This window comes from Myotis daubentonii, chromosome 1, assembly GCF_963259705.1.
Source record: "Myotis daubentonii chromosome 1, mMyoDau2.1, whole genome shotgun sequence".
In the NCBI taxonomy this organism is placed as follows: Eukaryota; Metazoa; Chordata; class Mammalia; order Chiroptera; family Vespertilionidae; genus Myotis; species Myotis daubentonii.
In genome coordinates this window covers 40,680,790-40,707,481 of record NC_081840.1, presented here as the reverse complement: position 1 = coordinate 40,707,481, position 26,692 = coordinate 40,680,790, and the positions used below count along the sequence as shown (strand labels likewise).

At 40.0% G+C, this 26,692-nt stretch overlaps 1 long non-coding RNA gene across 1 annotated transcript in view; it reads left to right on the top strand.

The window, feature by feature from the left end:
• Positions 1-26,692, top strand: part of LOC132234862 (uncharacterized) — a 213,650-nt gene that overhangs the window by 124,252 nt on the left and 62,706 nt on the right. The gene's annotated exons all lie outside the window — the stretch shown is intronic.

The window sequence follows — 26,692 nt, the reverse complement described above, 5'->3', positions numbered from 1 at the left end:
TGTTGTCTAGTTCTTTCCTCTCTGCAAATTCTAGCTTCCTTGACCTTCTCTAAATCCGTATCTGTCTCCTCAAGTCAGGCAGATTGGTGGGCTTTGCTTTGTTCTTCTTTCCCATGTCACAGTCTGGAAATTGCCGTCGGGTAGAAAGCCTGACTGAAGGCAGGACTCACCTCTTTGCATTCTCTCAGGAATTACAGTCCTATACACACAGGGCCAGGAATCATTCATATTCCCTTCAGCCAGAGTGAAGAAAACTTGTGGAATATACAAAAATCAATGTTATCTCTTTCTACAAGCAATGCACAATTTAGCAATTGATATTAAACATTGTACCATTCACAACAGCATCAATGAACATGAAATTGAATTAAAATTATGTTTAAGATCTAAACACTGGCCGAGGCCGGTTTGGCTCAGTGGATAGAGCGTCGGCCTGCGGACTGGAGGGTCCCGGGTTTGATTCCGGTCAAGGGCATGTGCCTGGGTTGTGAGCACATCCCCAGTGGATGTGCGGGGGGCAGCTGATCGATGTTTCTCTCTCATCGATGTTTCTGACTCTCTGTCTCTCTCCCTTCCTCTCTGTGAAAAATCAATAAAATATATTTTAAAAAAAAAAAGATCTAAACACTGACAATTACAAAACATTGCAGAGAAATTGAAGGCAGGTTTAATAATTAGTGAGATGTGCCATGTTCATAGATTGGCAGGCTCAATGGTTAAGATGGACATTTCCCCCATAGTGATTTATAGATTCAAAGCAATTCCAATCAAAAATTTCAGAAGGCATTTTTTTTTTGGTGGGTGGGAGGGGCAGTGTAGAAATTGACAAGCAGATTCTAAAAATCTACTTGAAAATGCAAAGAAGCTAGAACAGCCAAAAGTATTTTGAAAAAGATCCTACTTGAAAAATTTATACTGATTTGAATACTTAGTATAAAGCTATAGAAATTAACGTGTTTTGTGAGTGGCTTAAGGATATATATATATATATATATATATCAATGAAATAGAATACAGTCTAGAAATAGACTTACATATCTATGGTAAATTAATTGTAAGTAAAGATTCTAAGTAAGCTGTATGGAAATGTCTATTAAACTTAACAAGAAATATTTAATAAAATTAAAAACTTCAGCTTACCAATTCCTTTACTAGGAAGCTATATGCCAAAAAGCATTCATATGTAAAAGAATACTTATAGAAAGAGGTTCATATTGTCTCCAAAGGAGAAAAAACAAACCAAAAATGTTCATTGACAGTGTATGGTTGAATAAATTATATTGCATCTGTACCATGGGATATGATTAAGCCATTACAGAAGAATGAGTTGGTTAGCATCTGATTTAGAGGGATTTCCATCAGGTGTTACTGCTTTAGAAAAGGAAGATACACAGGATTGTATACAAGATGATTTTGGTTTTGGTAGGTTAAAAATGACTCTGCTCAAAGCACCTCTACATAAATATGCATATGATTATACGAACACAGAGAAACTTTTTTTTAAAAAATATATTTTATTGATTTTTTACAGAGAGGAAGGGAGAGAGATAGAGAGTTAGAAACATCGATGAGAGAGAAACATCGATCAGCTGCCTCCAGCACATCTCCTACTGGGGATGTGCCCGCAACCCAGGTACATGCCCTTGACCGGAATCGAACCTAGGACCTTTCAGTCCACAGGCCGACGCTCTATCCACTGAGCCAAACCGGTTTCGGCCAGAGAAACTTATTTAGCATGCACACTAACTTGTAAACCATGGTTACCTGGGGCTTTGAAGAGATGGATTATAGGTGGAGATGGAGGGGAGTGCGGAAGTCACTAAAAATGCACCAATCGCCCAGCCACCGGCCGGCCACTGTGGTTCAGTGGTTGAATATCAACCTATGAATCAGGAGGTCATGGTTGGATTCTCCATCAGGGCACATGCATGGGTTGCCAGCTCATTATCCAGAGTGGGGCGTGCAGGAGGCAGCCAATCAATGATTCTCTCTCATCATTGATGTTTCTATCTCTCTCTCTCTTCCTATCTGAAATCAATAAAACATATATTTTTAAAAAGCACCAATTCCACTTTTCCAGCATATGGGATATCCCATTTATGTAAACTAAGTTTATGAGTACTATGTGTTTTACACACACACACACACACACACACACACACACATTTTTAAAAATACCTAGATGTACAAATACTGATCTATATGATTTAGCCTAATATCCTGTCAAATGAAAAAAGGAAAGTTGCAGGCTAATGTGTATATTATGATTCTCTTTTGTTAAAAAGCAACCAAAACAATCCACACACCCCTCGGTATAAATATATTCACTTGAATTTTTATGTATGAACAAGGAGAAAGGGTGTCAGATTATCACATTTCTGATTTTGTATTTTGGAATTCTACTTTATACATGACAGTGTTAATCTGACTTTATATCACTTACTCTGTCCCTATTAGAAATCATAGCTACTTTCTCCTTAAGCTTCCCAATACAGCTCCAATGCCATTGCTACTTATAATGTTCTCTGGAGCTGTCTTCCTGGGGAATTTCTCTACATTTTGTAAGTCTGCAAATATTTTTTCCTGCCTTTAAGAGGAAAATGGTTTGCTAGAAAAATAAACTTGCCTGCAGAATCCTTTTTCTTTAGGTGTTTAGTAGACATGGCCCTGGGCTCTTCTCTAAAGTTTATGACTTAAAGTCAGAAGTCATGCACACCATAATTTCTTTTAAATTTTGTGGTTACCACTTTTGTTAAGTTAGAAGACACTGGGGAAAGGAATAGAAATTGGAAACCTGAAAGACAGAGTATGTTAGTTGGGGGTGAAGTGTGTAGAGTTAGATGATTTACTATCATTTTTTCTTGTTTTTTGAGGTAGGCCTGTAGTGCTATAAACTTCCCTCTCAGGACTGCCTTCATTGTGTCCCATAGATTTTGGATTGTTGTGCTTTTATTATCATTAGTGTCCAGGGTGTTTTTAATTTCTTCTTTGATCTCATTGGTAACCCAATCATTATTTGGTAGCATGCTATTCAGCTTCCAAGTGTTTGAGTTTTTTGGATTGTTTTTATTGTAGTTTATTTCTAATATTATGCCATCGTGGTCTGAGAAGATACTTGGTATGATTTCAATCATCTTGAATTTGGGGAGACTTTGCTTGTGACCCAATATGTGGTCTATTTTTAAAATGTCCCATGTGCACTTGAGAAGAACGTATATTCCGTGGCTTTGGGGTGAAGTGTTCTGAAAATGTCAATTAAGTCCATCTGATCTAGTGAATCATTTAGGATTGATGTTTCTTGGCTGATTTTCTTTCTAGAGGATTTATCCAGTGATGTCAGTGGTGTGTTTAAGTCCCCTTCTATGATTGTGTTGTTGTTGATCTCTCCCTTGTTATCTTCCAGGAGGTTTTTTATGTATTTGGGTGCTCCTGCATTGGGTGCATATATGTTTATCAGGGTTATATCCTCTTGTTGTATCGATCCCTTTAGTATTTTGAAGTGGCCTTCCTTATCTCTTGTTATGGCCTTCACTTTGAGGTCTATTTTGTCAGATATAAGTATTGCTACCCCAGCTTTTTTTTTCATTTCCATTTGCCTGAAAGATATTTTTCCATCCCTTCACTTTCAGTCTGTGTGAGTCCCTTGTTCTGAGGTGGGTCTCTTCTAGACAGCATATATATGGGTCATGTCTTTTTATCCATTCAGCCACTTGATGTCTTTTGATTGGAGCATTTATTCCGTTTACATTTAAAGTTATTATTGAAAGGTACTTGCTTGTAGTCATTTATATTTTTGTGCCTGTGTTCTTTCTTACCTTTATATTTCTTCTTTTTTTTACAGCATTCCCTTTAGCATTTCTTGCATTGCTGGCTTGGAAGTGATAAACTCCCTTAGTCTTTTTTTGTCTGCAAAGCTCCTGATTTCCCCTTCAATTTTGATTGATAGTCTTGCTGGATAGAGTATTCTTGGATTCAGTCCCTTGCTTTGCAACACTTTGTATACCTCCTTCCATTCCCTTCTAGCTTGATGTGTTTCTGTTGAGAAATCATTTGATAATCTGATGGGGGATCCTTTGTAGGCAACTCTCTGTCTCTCTCTTGCAGCTTTAAGATTCTCTCTTTGTCTTGTACATTTGCCATTGTTATTATGACGTGTCTTGGTGTGGGTCTTTTGGGGTTCATCTTACTTGGGACTTTCTGTACTTGTGTAACTTTTTTTCTTCCCCATATCTGGAAAGTTTTCTGTCATTATTTCTTCAAATAGATTTTCTAATCCTTGCTGCTCTTCTTGTCCTTCTGGCAGCCCTATTATGCATATGTTACTTCGTTTCATGTTGTCCCAAAGGTCCCTTAGGCTCTCCTCCTGCTTTTTAATTTTTTTCTCCAGTTGCTGTTCAGATTGAGCTTGTTCTTTACCTTATCTTCTAACTCACTAATTCGGTCCTCTGCTTCTTCTAGTCTACTGTTGAAAGCTTCCGTGGTGTTTTTGATTGTAGCTATATCACTTTTCATTTCTGCCTGATTCTTGCATAGGTTGTTGATTTTTCTCATCCATCCAGTGAATGAATTATGCAACCATTACTCTGAATTCTTTTTCTGTCATGTTGCATGCTTCAGTTTCATTAATTTCCTTTCTTGGCGACTCCTCATTTTCTTTCCTCTGGGGGCTGTGTTGTCTCCATTTTGACTATCTCCAGATGGTTCAAATGTCAAGTTGCGCCGGCCTGGGCCATGTGCAGTGGGAGCTTCGCACCACCCTAGTGTCACTGAAGAGCTCTGACAATAAGATGTGTGGTTGTGGTGGGTTGGTGGGAACCAGGCTCGCTCAGAGTCAGCGTTACCAGCGCTCAATGTGGCTTCGTGTGCGCACTTAGAATCAGGGACCCCGCCTGCACCGTGCTGAAACAGAGACCCCCCCTGGAGTGTGTTGAAAATCAGAGCCCCCTAGAGTGCGCCAGGAGTCAGAGTTCCCCAAGAATCCAGTATCAGAGTCTCTGTTGCTTCATGTGGCCTTGCATTGAGAATCAGGGTCCCTGTGTGCACATGCACCAAGAATTGGAGTCACTGGCTCTTAGTGTGAATGCAGAGGGAATCAGGGATCCCAGGCACAGGTGATAAGAAACACAGTCAAGTCACTGGTGCTTGGTGCTGCCTCCTGCCTGGGAAATCGGGGTCCCAGGGCCCATGCTGCATGGGACAAGTTCCCGGTGTTCATGCGTTAGCTCCCAGGCTAAGGTTCCTGTAGCCCATGCTGTGCGGGACAAGTTCCCGGTGTTTGCGCACTTCCAGGCTAAAGTTCCTGTAGCAGCACTGAGGCCCAGGCAAGGGGTGGGTCCATCAGTTACTATGGCGCTGCCCAAGAGCCTGCGGGGAGGGGAATGGGCTCTGTTACTCACAGAGATCTGCCAGGGGGATGTCTGGATTCTTGGTGTCCATGGGTCTGTAGCCGAGGTCGCAGGTCTGTGTCCCCAGTGGCTGCAGGGTCCTGGTTTGTGTCTGAGACCAGACTGGGTGGTGCTGAGGCCAGGATCCTAGTCTCAAGCAGCTCTGTTTCTCAAGATGGCGTGGTCTCTGTGTCCACGCTGGCCGCCCAGGAGTGTCCGCGCTGGGAGCGGGGCTCCGCCGTCTAAGACTGCTCGGTTTAGCAGCCCCTTAGAAGATCTGCAGAATCTAACTGTCCCTAGCTCATACACACTCACACCACACACGACCACTCACTCCTCTATCACTCCCTGCCCTCTCACACTCTCTCCCTCCCTACCTTTCTGCTGGTCGCCATATTTCCCCTCCCGACAAAATCTGAACAGGAACTATTTTTTTGATACACCTTTATATAATCTTCCTTTTCAAACAAGCAGGGACTATCTCTTTTGGAATTTCATTGCTAAAAGAAGGCCTATAATACATAGCAGATAATTATTTATAAAATGAATAACATCTGGGAATTTATTTAGTTTTTAGGAACCCAGTATTATAAAATTTCCTATAATTATGTCATTAAAAATGAACATATATCTATTAAGAAATCTAGTGAAAATTGTTTAATCATTTTAGAGCAGTCAAATACAACATTAAGATTGGTGTCTTGGTGTCTAAAAGCAATCATTTTGCCATATGCATCTTAATCTTTTATGTCATTAATTAAAAAACTGAGTTTTAATCAAAGTTGTTTTCAAACATTGTCATAATGTTACATTGAAGAGTTGTATCAATGGTACCAGCCATTGCTCCTCTCCTTTCCACTCTTGCTCGCTCTTCCTTGCTAACTGACAGTCTTTGAAAAGCCAGAGTTTACTGTTCTCTTGAGCTTCCAATGACTGCTAATGTTCTTCTTGCACCTCTCCAAGGCACTTGCTTTGAATCTTATTTGGGAATGATTCTAGAGTGAAGCCAGGGTGCCTCTGATTTTCTTGAAATACTTTTGGTTCCTCTGTATTCTGTTCCAGATGTTTCTGTATTACTTCCTGTGTTCCAGCTTTTCTTTCTACTGCTGCTTTTCTAAATTGGTTGAAGAACTCATAGGAAATCCTCAGATGAGCTCTTCAACCAATTTAGAAAAGCAGCAATAATGTGCTCACTTCTAAAAGTCCCAGAACCCAGAGGTTCAAAGTAGCTCTGTTCTTGCTTCCTGTTGGGATGCAAGGCAACATAACATATTTATATGGACTATGTAGATGCCTGTGGGTAAATAGGTTTGTGATGTTTCATACCCATTGTGTAAAATTTGTGAGGTAGAATAAAAGGTATCAGTTGGAATTTTGATTGTTAGAGAAACCAGTTATACTAAAAATAATTTAAATATCAAAATTCAGAGTGTTAACTTAAATCTTAATGTGCCTGATCTGAAACCATAATTATTAGATATCTGTTCCCCAAGTGAAGACATTTACTTGAGAAGCTACATTTAAGAGGCTTTCTCAGAAAATTAATTAGAAACAAGCTGCTTATTTATTGTTTTAATGGTAATAAACTATTTATTTAACCATAATCAATCATAGTTCTATAAGTTTAAAATTTATTCATTTGTTGGTGCTGACTCTTCTCTGCCTCTTTTCTTGCAAGATGGACTTTGCTTATATTTTTCTACAATTCTTGTCTGCATTTTGAAGACCAAGATCACATCTGTAGCTTCTGATGAAAATGTATGGTAATTGAGAGTATTATGTCATCTCTGTTTACTGTTGAGAAAAAAAAAAAAAAGCTTAGAGGGTTAACAGCCAGAAGCTTCACAGTTACTGAATGGAAGAGTTGAGATTTTAACATAAATTTGACTTATTCCAAAGCTAGCTGTATTAGTCTGCTCGGGTTGCCATAACAAAATACCACAGACTGGGTGGCTTAAGAGCAATTTATTTCCTCATAGTTCTGGAGGCAAGAAGTCAAAGATCAATGTCAGTAGAGCTGGTTCCTCCTGAGGCCTCTCTGCTTGGTTTGTAGATGACCATCTTCTGCCGTTGCCCTCACCTGGTGCCTCCTCTGTGCCTATCTCCGTTCCAATAACCTCCTATAAGGATATCAATCATATTGACTAAGCCCCACCTCAGTTACTTCATTTAACTTTACATTTTTGTTCTGAAAGTTTCCTTGTATCATCTAATCTGGCAGGCTCCTGAGCTCTTGGGAAAGCTCCTTAACTAATCCTGTTAGCACTTCTAAAACAGTCCCCTCCCCTTACCAAATAGTAATAATCTGCTACATTCTTTGTCATTTAAAAATATCATTAAATTTTTAGACCCATGATGATATTAACTAGAATCCAGAAATTGTTAGGAGGTGTTTGGAATGTTTAATAATAATTCAAATGAATCATGAGGGATGATTTTTCCTGGTGAACTCCCATTTTCCATCAGAGCTGTTCCATCTAAGGAGAGTAAATCAGAGCATTGCTCACCACCTGCCTTCTAATAGTCTTGATCTTTATAATCTCTTGGGAGCCAAATCTAAGGGGAGGAGGTAGGGCCTTCCCCTCTACTCTCATCTATCAAAAGCATCTTCTCCCATCACCTGCTCTTCTCCCATGCTAGTGAGTTTGTCCATGGATATCTACTGCTGAATTTGCCACTTGTCCAGAGGCAAAATTAACTACCAATTTACTCTTGGACACCAAGCTCAATGTTAATAGTCCTGCTTGACAGCCTGTTGAGAGCTTCCTGAATTAGGAAGAGCTAATAGATTTTAGTTTGCCTGATTCCGAATGATTTATTGGTAGTGACTGTCTAGGTGAGGATGGTGTTGTGAAGGTTGTGAGGCCATTTGTTTTAAAGGAAGAATGGTATCATCAATTAGTGAGGTCTACCACGGGAGAGGGACTAGTGGCACATGTGCACATTTTCTTGCACCATTAATAAATGCAGAACTACAATTTATTGAGATCATACCTTGTGCCAGGCACTGGGCTCAACCTGGTACTTTCATTATGTCAGTGAATCTTCACAACTCTGCAGGATAGGTGCTACATATCCCCATTGTAAGACTAAAGAAACAGGCCTAGAGGAGTTAAATAACTAGCCCAAGATCACCCAGCTAGGAAGAGCCAGAGCAGCAATTTGAACCCTGGCAGTCATGATGTAGACTCCTGGCAACAATATACCAAGTGTGTGGATTAAGTTTTGAGCTGAGACTGCCAGAGGCAGAGCTGAGATACTCCACTCATGAGACTGCAGGGTACCACCAAGGACCAGGGAGCACCACTTCCTTACATGTGCCCTTGATACAGCCTTTCTGGCTTGGAGATGGGATGTGGGGGAGGTAGAAGCACCTGCTCTGTGCCAAGCATTTGAGGATGTAGCGGAGTCCCCAGACCTCAAGGAGCTCAAGTTAAGGGAGATAGACAAGAAACACAAGATAATTTCAGGCCCAGATAAATGTTGTGGAGATGCTTAAACAGGGTTACTGGGTGAGACTGAGTGGGGTGGGGCTAGTAGCCAGGGATGCAAAAAAACCCCCTGAAAGATGGAAAAGATGCAGCTATGGGGAAATCTGGGGACAGAGAGAGCAGCAAATGCAAGGACCCTGCCCTATAGGGAACTTGTCATGTTGGAAGGGAAAAGGCTCATTCGCCATTACCTCGTTCAAGACTAAAGACATGGCCATGCCGCAGGGAGTGTCTGGGGTTCTCCAGCACAAAACCACTTGGTGGGGAGATAGAGGCAAGTGATTTGCCCCCTTTCTTCTCTTTTCTCCCCTCTACTCTCTAAATGTGCTAAGTTGATAAACGTCAAAATCTCCAGCTTTGGAAGGACTGAATTAATTTGCTTGGAGAAGAGTATGAATTACAGCATATCTTTTATTTGTTTATTTTATTTTAAAAAATCTTTATTGTTGAAAGTATTACGTATGTCCCCCATATCTCCCCATAGACCTCTTCTAGCCCGTCCCTGCCACCCACCCCAAGCCTTCATACAGCATGCCTTTTAGAAAGTGTGCATTGATAACATCATGGTCACACACTGATTAAACTACCTTTATTAACACTATTTAGAGAGTTTATCTTTGTAAAGTAGAGAATACAGTTAGAAAATTCAAGTGAAAGGGGAGTTATTGCCACTAGTCCTGATACACTAATCACATATTTCCCGTTAGTTCTAGACACATGATTTTTTGGAAGAGCTGTGACGTTTTTAGTCTTTTCCGGCATTGATTTGAGGTTGATTTACTTAGTTTATGTATTGCTTTAACGTAAAAGATGTATTTGTATTTAATGATCATTATATATAGGACTATTGACTAAAAGCCTGAATAGCCTTTGCAAAATGGCTTAACCAAGCTTCCTCCCCAGACAAAACCTCTGGTATTGCTGTCCCACATGTCTATGTTTATTTAAGAAACATTTATCAGGCCCTAACTATGTACCTAACTATATAGCCAAATTCTGTAAGAGATGAAATTAAAAGCAGAGAAGTCATTGTTGTACCCTTGAGAAACTTGTTTTTAGTTGAGGAATGTTTTTATAAGTATTTGAAAGAGCTAAGGAGCAAATCTAGAACAAATCAGAAAGAAATGATAACTAAGATTATTTAGTACATTATAGTCTGTGGATCATCTTCAAATACCTTTCTTTGTCTCACCCTCCTATAGGTCTTTTGTTAGTTATCAATATTATTCCCATTTCACAGATGAGGAGACCGAGGCTTACAGAGGTCAAATATTCAAGACAGGATCAGATGCAGGACACTATAGTAGTTAAGACCATGGGCTCTGGGGTCAGATAGATTGCTTTTTCAATTTTGTCTCCAGTCTTATTAGTTTTGTAAACTTGGGCAAGTTTCTACCCATTCCCAGCCTGAGTTAACTCATTTGTAAGGATAACAATAGTATTCACTTCCTGCAGGTGGTGTATTAAATGAGAAATATATCGATGATGCTTAGCCCAGGGCTGGGACTACTGTAAGCACTCCGTGAATGTAGCCTTTGCTGTGCGGTGATGGTGAGCCGGGATTAAATCCTGGCATCGCTAGCCTCTCAAAGACAAGGTTCTTTATGTAATGTGGTCTCCAGAATCCTCCCCCTTAGGCTCAAAACATGACCCAGCCACTTACAAGTATGACCATGGCCAAGTTACCTAACTGCTCTGTGTCTCTGTTTCCCCACTTGTGAAATGGAGATGATATCGTGCCCGCCACAGAGGCCAATGTGAAGATAATTTATTACAGATACAGGATTCAGAACAATATTCAGATGAGAGATGGAGGTGGAGTGAGTTTTGCTAGGAGGCCTTCCTCCAAGAAGCACTTGTCACTCACATCCTGATGGCACACATGCGGGCAGGAACTGAAATGTCACGTCCTGCTGATCATCCACCTCGCCCAGCTGGGGGAGGCATCGTGGCTAGCTTTGCAAACCTGCCTCCACCGCCTCTCTTGCACCTGTCAAAGCTGCAGGGGCTGCTGAGCAACACATAAAAAATCTAATTTACAGTAAAGTCATTTTCTTCCACATACATCTATCCACACTTGAAGGTGGCAAAACACGTTTGGGAATTCGCCATCGTACAGAGAGGGCATGAACTTGTCAGCTTGTTCTGTCAACAGGCTTGATGCCTGAGCATTGTTGTCATCACAGAGCTGCTTGTTATCTGCCAGGCTTGAGTGTTTCCCTCTCAAGTGGGAATTGAAGTTTCTTTAACAGGAGTAGAAAGCGTTACCAAGTCGCAGATTTAATTAAAAGCCACAGCCCTTGACTTTGTAAGGTGGAAGGTTTGGTCTCTGGGTGCTCAGCTGCTTTTGGTCCATGACCAAAGCCCTTCACCATTTTTCTCATCCCCTACCTTCATTTTTTATTACCTTTCTCCTCTTCCAAGGCCTGTCTAATGGGGGCGGGAATAAGCTCAGCTTTTGACAAATTAGGTTACTACTTATTGTACACCTATCAGATGCTTACATATATGACCCTGTTTAGGCCTCAGATGACCCCCTGAGGATTTGAACGATAAACCTGTTGGATGACAGAGCCAGGAATTTAAAGAGCTTGCCTCTCTTGCCTGTAAGTCACAGATGTTTCGGTTTTTGTAATAGGGTACTATAGTTTAATTGTATTGCTTACGTTTTGGACAACTAAGAAGGGTCAAATATAAGCGAGTCATAGATTGAATAAAACAAGAGGAGAAGCTCTAGCCGGTTTGGCTCAGTGGATAGAACATTGGCCCCTGGACCAAAGTGTCTCAGGTTCAATTCTGGTCAAGGGCATTTACCTCTGTTGCAGGCTCCATCCCTGGCCCTACTCAGGTCTTGTGCAGGAAGTAACCAATCAATGTGTCTCTCTCATATCAGTGTTTCTCTCTCCCCCTGCCCCGCCCCGCCCCAGCCCCGCTCTCTCTAAAAATCAATGTAAAAATATCCTCAGGTGAAGATTAAAACAAAAAAAGAGAAGAAAATAATTCTAGATCCAGAAATTAAATTAGACTAATCCTGATGGCTTCTTATAAATGTCATTCCAATGGGTTTTATTAAAATCTAACTGGGTAATAAGAAATGCGTAGATCTCTGGCTTTTGGAGTCAGATCCATGTGGGATCAAACTCTGACTCCATATGTGGTCTTGGGAAAGTTATCTCATCTATTAAAGAGTCTTAATTTCCTTAACTACAAAACAGATAAAACACTTAAGTTATATTGTGGCTACGAAGACTAAATAAAATAACACATGTAAAGCACTTGGCCTATGGTTACATCTAAATTAGTTTATATTGCCCTCTCTTTGAATCACATCTCTCTTTTAGTGGACCTAGGAGGGGACATTTTCCAAAAAACACACAGCACAACACTGATTTTATTATGAAAGAAACAATACTCTTTCCATGATCTGTCCAGACAGGTAAGAATAAACTACTTTAAAATTAAAACAAAAGAGACTAGTGAGGCAATATATGCATATATGTTTATTTATTTAGTAATGGCATCTTGCATTAAATAAGAGTTATTTTTGGCTGCCATTATAGCTTTTTAAATTAATTTTTGGGGAAACCATTGCCAAATAGCAAAAGATATTGTATAAAATGAATAGACTTTTCAGCTTCTTAGAGGGCTCTCCATTGCTGTACAGCATAATTGCCAGGAGAAATGAGGGTCCACTTTGAATATGGGCAGTGACCTTAGGAGACCCAGACCGCACTTGGAGAAAGCAGTTTGAACTTGCTCTGGAGGATTCCACTTTCCTGTTTAACCAATGACGCTCAGTGCCAAGGTCTACTATCTGAGAAAACAAATGATGAAGATGTGGGCATCTTTTTGTTGCTTTGTTGGGTACAAAAAGGGCGTACAGCCATTCATTGGTAACCTAAGAATCATAAAATGTAACTTGGGAATGTTGCTTTTCCATAAGTTGGCTTTGGGGATAGTTGTTTTGAAAACAGCTTTCTTAAAGCTGTTTAATTGTAGACAAAGGTCTAAGTGAAAATTTCAGTTTCTTGGTGGAAACAGAATCACACTTTAAAACAAGAATATGTTTAATGAGGACTCAAGAAACATTTTTCTTTCTTTAGAGACACTGTTTATCGCTCCCTCTTGGCAACTTCTGCCATATCAATTTTAGGAATAACATATGGAGAAATGTTCAAGTTCCATCCATTAGGTAAATGTGATTTATCCTTTAGTTTTTCAAACCAAATGGCTCTGTGGTTTTCACAAAGCCATTTTTTGTTGTGCTAAATGACTAATGGTACAATTTGTTTTGCATTACAAAAAGGGAGGGTAATCGACTTGAGAGCTTGTTTGGAAAGGATTTTTGAAGAAGCACTGCATCTTCCCAGAATGGGCACCTGAAGCAGTAATGGGGGTCCTAATCAATCCTCCTTTGTGTAGGAAAATTGAAGACTGTTTTTTAAAAAAATAGGATGCAAGGAAAAGACAGAGATTCTAGAGAAAGCAGGACAGACAGAAAAGCTGACAGGTTTTAAAGTTAAGGATTTAAAATGTTAACATTTACATCTTTTTTGTAATACCTTTCATAGGCTTTTAAAAGTATAAAAGTAAGGATAGCATGTTAAATCGATGTGTGTTATATATCATTGTAATAAATGCTTTATGTTTTTTCAAGATCAAATTCATCTCGATCTGAAAGGCTCCTGATTTTTTTTTTCCTTACCATGGGTGATTGATTGGGCATACACAGCTTTCTCCTGTATTTGAAATCAGTCCTGTGTTAACTGAGGCCCTGAGCCACTGAAGAAACTGAAATAGGATAAGAGAAAAAAGAAACCTCCGAAGTGGTGACTTCAGGAAATCCTCTCCAAAGATTTTTCTCTCCTTTGCTCATAATCACCATCCTTTTAATTGCCACATCATTGAAGATAATGTAGCTTGGTTTCAGAAAAAATTAATGGAGATTGATTTAAGAAGGATAAAAGAAACAACTAAATTCTAATATATATATATATATATATATATATATATATATATATATATATATATATATATGTTCATTAAACCACCATAAGGATGATAGAGTATCCTGAACTTAATGGATAGATTGCATTTAAAAATTTTTTTAAAGATGGTGAGTGCTGCCGAACCAGTTTGGCTCAGTGGATAGAGCGTCGGCCTGCGGACTGGGGGGTCCTGGGTTCGGTTCCGGGCAAGGGCATGTACCTTGGTTGCGGGCACATCCCCAGTGGGGGGCGTGCAGGAGGCAGCTGATCGATCTCTCTCATCGATGTTTCTAACTCTCTGTCCCTCTCCCTTGTTCTCTGTAAAAAATCAATAAAATATATTTTAAAAAAAATATGGTGAGTGCTATTAATACACCCAAGTAGCTTGGGAATATATACATATTTTTGGAAAAGGCAAATTGGCAGATATATCAGTTAGCTATTCCTCTCTAACAAACAACTCCAAAATATAGTAGTTAAAAACAACCACCACGTATGTATAATTTCTCATGCATCTACGTGTTGATTGGTGGTTTGCTGATCTTCACTTGGTTTGGCTGACGCTTTAATTTTAGCTGGGGCTTGACAATTAGTTGGCAGTTTGCTGGTCTATGATGGCTTCAGTCGGGATGACTGGACTTCACTCCCAGATCTCATCCTCAACAGGTTAGCCTAGTCAAGTTGGTTTGTTGTTGTTGTTGTTGCAACAAGAGGAATCCAGCAGCAACTCTTTTTCAAGCCTCTACATGTTTATATGTCAAGTTTGCTATTTTCCTATTGGTTTAAACAGGTCATATGGCCAAGCCCAGATTCAAATTGGGCCAGAACTACAGAGTTATAAGGCAGAGAGCACGCATACAGAGGACACTGATTGGGACCATTAATGCAATGACCAAGAAAGCCACTGATTGGGACTTCAGCTACCCTGAAGTTAAAGTGGGTGAAAGTTGATATAGCTTAGCATCTACTAAATCATCATTAAGATATGGAATAACCTGAGAAGTCTTCCAGTAGAGGAGAATGAAGGGAAGCTCATTTCAGGTGGGAGAAAGCTATTTAGTGGGAATAAGCCATATTTAATGGAGATATAATCATTTATGTTACCAGTTCCCAATTGATAGATATGTAGGTTTTTATATCATTTCTCTATCTCAATCAGTGATGATCTATGAATCTCCATATCAATATATCTTGTTTATAAAACTAAATGGTATATTTATACATATAAACCAAGCAAATATACTTATGATATATTATTAAAAATGGAATTAATTCAAGCAGCTTTATAAATTATTATAGATTTTGTCAAATTGCCATCTGGACAGGCCACAGAAATGTATATTCCTACTAGCAGTGTATGAGACTGTTTCCCTCATGTTATCAAACTATTAAACCTTTTGTAATCTATGCTAGAAAGAGTATCTTGTGATTTTTATTATTAACTAGAGGCCCAGTGCACAAAATTTGTGTATGAGTAGGGTCTCTAGCATTAGCCTTCCTTTGTTCTGTGCTGCTCCCTGGTGGTCAACACACATCATAGCAAGCAATCAAACTCCTGATTGGTTGAACTCCGGAGGGGACAGTTTGCATATTAGGCTTTTATATATATAGATTTTTGGTTAAAAGGGAGACTAAGCTATAATGTTTTCCATATATATAGACCATCTGTGTTTCTTGTAAACTGTCAGTTCATCTCTTCACCCATTAAAAAAAAAAGCCTAACTTTTATAATTCTTTGTTTTGACTTTAATTTTAAATGTTTCTTTTAACTTTTGACCTCTATTTACTTTAATACTTTATACTCTTTTCATGTTAATATTTTTCTTCTTCACTCCCAATAATCTCTTGGTTTTATTTCTATGTAATTTTTTAATTTCACTCTTTTTATTTTTCATTTCTCTTATTTTATAGTTAACCTTTTGGTTTTAACCTCTCCCTAACCTACCACTGAACTTTTTGTCTCTAAGGCCCAGCCCCACATGGCATAATGGAGACTGCCTCTGCAGCTGCCCTGCCTCCCCTCTTGCCTCCTTAATGAATCTCTTACCCTTTGATCTTCACTGTGGGTACCTCAGGACACTCAATAGCTGACCTTGCCCAGGACAACTGCTATTTTATCTTTGACAGATGGTGCTTTTGTTTTCCTGAAACAGTGTTAGTCTTGGTAGCTTGCACTATCCACAAACTATTTCCAAAAACTACTTTTGAGCAGCGGTTCTGGGGGTTTGTGAATGGGAAAGGAGATAGGGAATCTGTCCTTTGTGCTTTTACTTATCAGTGCTATTTGGAACGTTTCCATAATGATGTGGAGCTTTCATAAAACACACAAATTGAAAACGAATACATCTTGCATTCTTCAATACTTATAGGCAGTACCTATGGGAAAAACCACGTCGCCAGCATGCCAACTGTGACATGGGAAGTCAGTACTCTGACGTTGGGGAGGAACCTCTTGATGGATATTTCTGGGATATGACAGTACTGAATGTGTGTACCTAGGTGGTAGACAGCCCCTACAGTGTTCTGCAATGGTCCCTGTTTTCTGGTGTCCATGCCCTGTATAACCCTCTCCCTTAGAGGGTGAGTGAGACTTGTGACCAACAGAATATGGCAGGGTGATGAGATGTCACACCCATGATTATGTTACATTACATTAGGTGGACTGCTTATTGTTAACTTGCTCTTGCTCTCCTACTGGCTTTATAGAAGCAAGTAAACATTGCCTTATTCTTCTCTTGGAACTTCTTTGAACTGATTTCCTATGTAGGCTATTTTCCTTCCTCCCCACTTGCAAACAATTCATTATTCAGTCATCCCTTCTGCAAAGCTTTTTCTGTTTTTTTTTTTTTTATTGCCTTGCATATCCTTCTATTAGTGGATTCATCTCACTACATTTTTTCATTTAAATGTCTAGCTTCCTGAGTTATGCCCTCTTTGTATCTCTGTTACCTATCTCTAGCTCATAGTAGGCATTCAGCACGTTTATTGGTTTTAAGTTGTCAGGATTTCAGTGTGACATCAGGAAAATGTATCAAAACTGACTCATAGGGTTGGTTCTATTGACAGCCTTCTCCCAGCACCATGAAATTTGGGAAAGTGATACAGGTTATATCTTTTCAAAGTATTAAAAGGGGGAACTTTATGGGAATGTAAAATGGTGCAGCTGCTCTGGGGAACAGTGTGGTGGGCCCTCAAAAAGTTAAATATAGAGTATGTTTATGAACATGATCCAGTAATTCCACTTCTGGGTACATACCCCAAAGAATTGAAAGTAGGGACTTAGATACTTGACATCAGTGTTCATAACAGCACTGTTCAGAATAGCCAGAAGGTAGAAACAACCCAAATGTCCATTAACAGAGGAATGGATAAATAAAAATACCCACAATGTTTTTATATTGTATGTAATTATAATATAATGATAATTATTATATATTATTCAGCCTTAAAAAAGAAATTTCGATACACGAATGAACCTTGAAAACATACTAAGTGAAAGAAGCCAGACATAAAAGGACATACATTATATGATTCTACTTATACATAAGGTGCCAAGAATAGCCATATCTATTGAGACAGAAAGTAGAATAGTGGTTTCCACGGGTGGAGGGGAGGAGTAATGGGGACTTATGGTTTAATGGTTAGAGTTTCTGTTTGGGATGATGAAAAAGTTCTGGAAATAGATAGTGGTGATGGTTACACAACATTGTGAATGTATTTAATGCCATCATGCCATTGAATTATACACTGAAAAATGGTTGAAATGGTACATTTTTAGTTATGTCTATTTTGCCACAATAAAAAAAATAGTAACTTGGCCCCCCTTGGGTAGGAAAAGGGTAAAATTTATCTAGAGAATGAACCCACATCTAAGGATCTGGCCTCTTGTCCCGGGAAAGACTTGACAATAAGAGCCTGGTTTTCCTCTGCAAATTACTTAGAGAGAAATAAAGGGGAAAAATATCTTCTTGTTGCTTTTTCTGAAATGAATTCAGATTCAAAGAACATTCCCCTAATCCATGTATTAGCCCTTAATATTTACAATGAATACTACAGTGATTGAATGAGTTTTGGTATTAGATCAATCACTCTGCAGTTAGACGCTGGCAAATGTTACAGTATAACCGGAAATTCTAGCCAGCCAGCCGGGCTAAACTTACATCAGTGATTGTCTAGTGCTGCATTTGCTGCCCAGGCTGGGAAGGAAGGCCGGACCTTCTTTGTTGCAGACTAACCTGAAGAGCCAGGTCAGAGAATGCATCACACTTGCCTCTCCAGAATTTCACCGAATAATCTCAGTGCAAACTGACGGAGGGAGTCGGGAAACAGACAGTGTCTGTCTTCATTCGGCATGTGTTAAACACAGACGGCATGTGACTGTATTGTACACCCTAGTCACAGACCTGCTTCTGGAAACCTTTCCTAGTCCTGTTGCTGCTGCCATGGCAACTGCTGGAGCTTGTGGTGCTGTCTGGGCTCTTCCTCCAGCGCTTGACTGCTGAAGCGTGATTTCGGGTTCGTGCTCTACGAAAGCCCAATGTCGGAGTCTGACACCCATAATGAATGGATTCTGAATATCATAAGCAGAATTGTGTCTCCTCTTTGCTGCTCAGAGCAGAGTTGTTATTTGGGGTCTGAAGCCTCTACCTGTAGGTGCTTTTCAGAGGATGTGGGGTGCTCCCTTGGGGTTGGGTGCTTATGTCACCTGGAGGCGTGATGGGGTGATGGGATCTGCTTCTTTTTCTTTGTGTGACTCCTACAGTGGAAAACTAACTACAGTCATGGTGGTGAGTAAGTAGGGAAAGCAAAGAATTGAAAGATGTGCAATTACTTGCTGCTCTGGTGTCATATGACAGTCTTGTTTGGGGACAGGGTTTCAGTGGGGTGGTGTCATTATAATGTTTCAGGATAGAAGCAACAGCCAACACCAAGAAATACCTAGCAACAATTTAGGAAATGTTGGCTTCAATTTCCAATGACAGTAATATGATTTTCTAAGTTAGTGGATGAAATACAATACACCTAACAAGTCGATTTTAAGATTCATTTTAGACTGTTTTACTATAAGACATTTACAGGTCATTGTAGTACGTGACTGACAATTTTCAATGCTGGATTCCTGTTCCCTTACTATTTTGTTTTATAAAGGTGAGTGATTTTGTGGAAAATTAGGGGTAAATCCTTATACTTAAAATAATTTCTTTCATAGGAGTACAGAAAAGGCTCTGGGTCTAGGGATGATCAGCTGTTAATGGAGTAACAAGAAATTGGTTTTCTGCATAATAAGGTTTTAGGAATTTGTAATTTATGGCCTTTATCATTTTGCTGTGCCTCATATTTTTGCATTGCTTATCAAAGTGTATTAATGAATATTCATGAAATCCTTACAAGCAAAATCCAGTGAGTTAAAAGACTGATGTTATCACTGTCTCACCTTCTTTGTAAGAGGAGAGAAATGAAGATCGATTGAGTTTTTTCTTTCCTTCCTAGAGGAATGTGGATAGAATAATAATTCACTTGCCTAAAACTGGCTGGCAAACATGCTAGGGAGGTGAAAAAGAAGCTGGAAGGGAAGAATAAAGCATCTATGCTTTTAAATTTGGCTTACGTTCCAACACGCAGGAGATTGGAAGGCAAGGCTCTTGGCTTTGTCTTGACTTTGGATCATGTTGCTTCCGCTGGTGACTGTGTAAATGAATTTATAATGTTAAACACATCCCAGCTCATGGGCCCCTGCTGTTTTCTTCACACCAGGTTGCAATCTGCTTGCCTGTGTTCTCTCAGTCACTCTGAGGAGTTTACTTCAGATACTTTAACACTCATGAGTCCTTGGATCAGGATGGTGGAGGGTGCGGCCCAAAAGCACGTATCCTGGCTTCAGGGAAACGCTCAGCAGGGAGAATCCCAGAGCACCTGTTCCCAGCCCAGAGGCCCCTTCTCCTGCTACACGATGGACCTTCCATCACGTGACCCCTGGAGTGGGGGCTGATGCAGGCGGAGCAGGTGCCATCATGGACCATCAGTTCATCAAACCCTCAAAGTCACCACTGCTCTTCCTGGTTGGCCTTCTTCTTTGGAGTCAACTTTTCTTTTGCTGCTTGTGTTCAGTGAGCCCTTGCTCTCCAGTAAAGACTTTTGGTTACATCCTGTGTTTGAATGAAATACCTCCGTTTTGAAATTGGAGCTCAATTGAACACTTTCCTTACAACATCCATTTACACAGAAAAGGTGTGTGCAGATACACAGGTATCTATAGCAGGAAGAAAACTTGCTGTTGTGAGGCTTGACAGAGAAATTGGGGTATGCAGGTAAAGAGAAAGGAGAGCGGTTTCCTTAGGGAAAATCAAGAGGAGGAAGTCAGAAATGGCAAGTAAGTTTAGAAACAGTGATGCTTGATATGTATAAAATTATTCATGTATTTTTAGACAAATAAAAAACTGAAATCTCCCTCCTACCCCTGCCCCCAATTCATAAAGATCACCTTTTCCTCCCACTTTCCCTGTCCAAGTAACAACTGTTCTTATTTTTTCCATAAGCGTGCCAGAGTTTCTCTGTGTATATACAAGCAAATATGAACAAATCTATTTATTTCTTTGTTCATTCAGTAAGTGATCAATTGTTCCAGGCACAAAACAAGACTCCTGTCTCCCAAAAGATTCCATTCTAGCTGGCAGAGACAGATGATAAGCAGTAGTTGTAATATATTTGAAAACAATAGTTTCCATGAGATTAGTGGAGCAAAGGAAGAAAACAACATTAAGGAGGGAGAATCAAAATGGGGAGGTGGATTGTAACTCTAACACAGTCGTCAGAGGACACCTCATTGAAAAAGATGATATTTAAGATATTTAAGCAAGGACTTGAGTTAGAAAATACCCATAGGGGTAGGGGGAGTGAAATCCCATTCCTAATGAGAAAAATGGTTTTCCCCTGTGTTTCCTCTGTGGCCAAGTGGCATTCTAAATTATCCTGGGGCCGCGGGCATGCGCTGCCACAAAGTGGGTACATATTTGTATCCCCTCAGCCAACGCTCCTCAGGAAAACCGCCTTTCTTTCTTGGCATCTCACCAACATCAGTAAGAGGACTTACACGCATTATGTTGCTAACATATAACTTCCTTCCTCTAGAAAGAAACCAGAAGCTGCTGCTGTTCAGCTGTGGCGACCACATCTGGGAGGTAAGACAAAGCCAAGCAGGAGCAGCTCTGTTCCTTTGCTTCCAGCAGCCACAGATGGTGTGTGGGGAGGGTAACGTAAAATCCTCTCACTCACTGAGTGCTTACTATCCCCCGGGCACACTGTTAAGCATGCCATCTCACTGGACCCTTACAATGGTCTTATAATTCTTGTGGATAGGTATTTCTATTCTATTCTTATAGATTAAATGTATTAATTTTATGGATAAAAGTGTAGAGTCAGGTTATGGAAACTGGCCAAGGCCATGAAGATCCTTAGAGCCTAGTTTTGAAGCCCAAGGTTCTGAAACTGAATAGACTCACTGCAGTCCTTGCTTTGCAAAGTACATCCAGGCAGGGGAGTCAGTTGCCTTCTTCCTTCACGTGTAGAGCAGCTTGGTAATGGCTTTGAGTAGTACAGGTAAGTAAGGATGCTACCTTCCAGCCAGTCATTCTGTGGTTGCTTAGGGACTGTGTACTTGGGACAAGCCTAATATGCAAAGTGACCCCTTGGGAGTTTGACCAACCAAGAGTTTGATTGCTCACTATGATGTGCGCTGACTACCAGGGGGCAGTGTGGAATGAAGGAAGGCCCTGGCCAGCAGCTGGCAGCTGCTAGGGACCCTACCTGTGCACAGATTTTGTGCATTGGGCCTTTATAATAAAACTAGAGGCCCTGTGCACGAAATTTGTGCACAGGCACAGGTAGGATCCCTAGGCCTGGCTAGCAATCAGGGACCATCTGTGGGGCGACTGACAGGACAATCAGGAGGTCCCCCTGGCATCTCCCTTGGCTGGCCTAGGGCCTGGGGGCTGGGGGCAGCTCCTGCATTGAGTGTCTGCCCCCTGGTGGTCAGTGTGCATCATAGCGACTGGTTGTTCCACCGGTTGTTCCACCGTTTGATCTATTTGCATATTAGGCTTTTATTATATAGGATACCATATTAAACCCACCCTGTGAGGCCATCAAATATCCTCACTGGCTGTCAGACCTCTAAGCTTACCTGTAGATTGCTAAGAAAGTTTTTAAATAAATTGCAGGGTTCCCATATGACATTCACAGAATCATTATTTTGTCACTATAAAATAGTACAGTTGTTATTTAAAAGTTAACAGTTTTAACAACACATAATCTCACATAGCTTCCAAAACACTATTTGTCAAGCTTAAGTTCCTTGGCTTGTTGCTGACAGAGTTTACAAGAGAAGGAACAAGTTTTCAGTGAAGCACATCTATTTTAGGGGCTCAGTTAAGATCCGTTCATGTGCGCCTGATTTATTAACCAAATGCATATGTGATTTCAAAAGCATTATCATTTTAAGATGCTTAAACTATAAATGATGCTGATACAGGAATAATATAGGTGGGGACAGAAACAGAAAATGAGTTTCTGACAGTCTAGTGCAGCGGTTCTCAACATGTGGGTTGTGACCCCTTTGGCGGTCGAACCACCCTTTCACAGGGGTTACCTAAGACCATCCTGCATCAGATATTTACATTACGATTCATAACAGTAGCAAGATTACAGTTATGAAGTAGCAACAAAAACAATTTTATGGTTGGGTCACAATATGAGGAGCTGTATTTCAAGGGCCAGAAGGTTGACAACCACTGGTCTAGTGTGTTTTTAAAATTATTTGGAAGCAGTATTGAGAAATATTCCCTAAGGATTCCTCTTTACAGGAGGAAAAAGCAACTCATAAGTATAGATTTACATGGCACTTTCTGGAAATTCTTTGAAGCTGCTTAACAGTTCTATCTGTAGTGCAGAAAGCAAAACAATTGAAGTCAGATATGTGGTTGCAAAAGCAAAAAGCTTTTCTGTTTTATTTTATCACCATTATTATTATGATCATTAATACTAAGTTTAGGAAAACTGCTTTCTATGGGCTTCAGGTGTACCTCTGATCATCTGTAAAACCATTTTTTGAATGAATGAATGAATGAATGAATGATGTCTATGTTTATGGCTGAAATGGAGAAAGAGTTGGGGGATCTTAAATATTTCAGTGTCTACGTGAGTCAGCATTATAACACCCATGCTGAAGAGAAAACTTGAGAGTTCATCTTTCCCAAGTTGCTTCCTGTATGAATCGTTCTAAAGTTCTCCCAGGCACAGTGGGACTCCCAAGTGCCCATGGTGTAAAGCAATATGTGAATGTGTAGGAAGTGTTTTTAAGATTTTCTTTCCCAATCATCGTGCTTTTTGGCAGATGACACAATTGAGGTGCAATATGTAGGTGGACATTTTCTAAATTACAAAATAAGGAGGCTAGTGGGTGACTGCGGAGGCAATGACATTAACAAAGTAGAGAAGATGAGGTTTGAGAGTTAGAAAAAGCAATTCTTTCACAATTAATAAACAGCCATGAACCGTGATACTAATAGAAAGATTAAAGCAATTGCAAGCATACACTCAGCACTCTGCAAGAAGTAGCGCCAGGAAGGCCAAGATCATTTTATTTTTTAACCAAAACTTTCATTTTGTATGCTCTTCCACCAACCTAATCTCCTATCTTTGGATTTTGCACACACACACACACACACACACATCACACCCTACTACAAAAGTATAATTTAAAACAATGTGTTTTATAAGGTAAAATTAAAACAGTAAGTACTTCCAAATATAAAATGAAAATTAGAAAATGTTCTCTTTGTGGAGGATCCCATGTGGTGACACTGGGTAGTTCAGTCCTAAGTCACTGTACCAGGGAGCATGCCACTGTGAGTTTGGCAAACAACAGGGTTTTGACCTTCAGCCTTGAAGACGGACCTTCAGTTTTATTGTTACACCAAGAGTGGATCCATCTCTCCAGGGCTGACTTACTGGAGACTGATGTGCAAAATGAAATGCCAGTTTCATACTGTGCCATGAAACATAAAACGGCCGCATGGGTAGGAGTCCTCACAGTAACATGACCAGCTCACTCCCTCTCTATAGATGACTAACAACAAAAGTCAAGTTGGCACCGGAAGAAGGTGTGATGATCATGGACTCAGACCACAGGAAGTGAGACCAACTGTTTAGCTGCAGGTATTAATCTGGGGGTGGCCAACACAGATGCCTCCAGGGGCCAACCAAGTAAGAGAGCTGAGTGAAGGTGCCTGGTGGGTGCTGTGGACAGCTGGGCAGCTGTTTGTAAGGGACAGCTCTCACACAGTTCTAGCTGATTGCTGCCATGTGAGAATGTGGGGGTTTTCAAGAAAATTAATAAATGAAGAACCTTACATAAAATATTTTAAGAAAATGTTTAACATTTGAATATTAAAATTAAAGCCTGTAGGAGCCATACAAAGCAATCTGTGACCCCGGTCAGATGTCCAACACTCCAGTTTGTAATAGACATACACAGCCGACACTTGCCTTAGTGAGACTCATTTTCCTATATTTCTGTGATGGGCCAACATCATCCCCTCCCACACACCTTTGATGAACACATTCTTTTTTTATTTTTTTAAAAACATATTTTATTGATTTTTTACAGAGAGGAAAGGAGAGAGATAGAGAATCAGAAACATCAATGAGCGAGAAACATCGATCAGCCGCCTCCTGCACATCCCCCACCGGGAAAGTGCCTGGAACCCAGGTACATGCCCTTGACCGGAATCGAACCTGGGACCTTTCAGTCCACAGGCCGACGCTCTATCCACTGAGCCAAACCGGTTTCGGCTCATTCTTTTTTTTAAAAGATACGGGTTTTTTTTTTATTTATTTCAGAGAGGGAGAGGAAGAGAGAAATCGAAACATCAATGATGCAAGAGAATCATTGATCAGCTGCCTCCTGCATGCCCTCTACTGGGGAATGAGCCCACAACCCAGGCATGTGCCCTGACAGGGAATCAAACTGTGACCTCTGGTTCATAGGTCGATGCTTAACCACTGAGCAACACCGGCTGGGCGATGTACACATTCTTTTGGTATCATAATATATTCATTCTTTCATAGTTCAGTCTTGCTGACCTGACAGCTGCTTGGTCTCTAAGCAGGTTTGCATTCTCAGTCTGGTCACTAGATATTCATTGCATGGTTTAGTGCTCAAGTCAATCGTGATTTCCCTTATTTTCAAGTTCCCGGGAGACAAATTACTGTATCTCCATGAACTGACAACACTGGCTTATCAAATGTATGTGATTCTGTCAAAATAATAATTGATTTTAGGTCTTCCCATTTGACTAAGGTAAATGATTTCTCCTACCTTTTGATAAAAACAGTGATCTCCTAGGTGTCTTGTTTAAGATAGAACCTATCAAACAGGATAACTGTATTACAGTTTTGAAAAGATAGAGTAATGTTTGAGAACTATTTAGGATAAAATAAACTGCAGAAATGATTATTAATGTGTTTTTTTGTCTAATCACAGCTGGCTCATCAGATATGTTATTTTTAAAATCGGCAGCACAGTCATGGAAACATTTTCTTCTCAATTTGGCATTTGGTGCTGATGCCAGCATGACAACATTGAGGCAGCGAGGCCTTAAAAAACAGCCGGTATGATTATGTTTTACTTGGGCACTAACTTGAGCCTGAACAGCTAGCTGTTCAAGTGTGGGGGGCAGTTCAGAGACAGCGTTTAAGTCTGGACCTGAAACCCTGCAGAATGGAATGGGCAGTTCTGTCCTATCAGGTGTGCCAACCTGGGTGCCAGCCCCTGGACAGTACATGGCCTGCAGGTTAGCCTGTGCTTCCCGGTCTCTAGCACTCCTTAGAGGAGTTTTGTTTTCCCAGTCTGATCTGAAAGGAGCCTGGGGATACTTGGTATTCAGGGACTTGGTATTTTAGCTGGACGCTTGGCCCTAAAGTTTTGGTTTACTTGGACAGTTGTCCCACGCAGGCAGAAACTTCAGAGAGCTGACTGAGAAAGGAAGCTGCTTGAGCAATCCACATACAGAACTTATGGGCCCATCTTTCTTTTGCTTATGGACAATTCATCTCAGTCATGTCACTAAAAGAAATTTGCTACTACGCAAATGTTCAAACATGCACAAAAGTATAGTATAACGAACGCCCATGTTCTGTGCAACTAGTCTCACCAATTATCAGTTTGTTTCAGTTATACTCCTAGCTGCCATTCCTACCCTACCTGGGTTATTTTAAAGTAATCTCAAACACTATCTAAAAATATTTCAGTCCGTATCTTTAAATATTAAGGATTCTTTTATAAAACACACAGTAGCATTGTCACATCTAAAATTAACCAATAATTCCTAAATGTCATCAAAGATCTAGCCAATGTTCTAATTTTTCGAATTCACAAATATTTTGTAACTGGTTTGTTCAAATCAGGATCAAATAAGGTCCACATATTATATTTAGTGATTGTGTCTTTTAATATCATTCTCTCTTTTAAAATAATTTTTATTGGAAAATACAATAATGACATAGAAAATTTGTGTTTATAAACACTTATTTTTATACTCATGAGTTTTTATAAATGTAACTACTATCCAGGTCAAGTCAAAAAACAAAGCTTTCCCTTCCATTTCAGAAGCTCTTCCCATGATGAACACTTTCTCCCCCAATTACTTTATAGTACTTGCTACTTTCCAAATAGCTTTATTGCCCAATTGTGATAAAATGTTGTTGGTCATGATATGTTAGTTTTGCTCATTAAAAAAATGTATTTTCAGTTTTAACCGAATCAGCCCTTTCT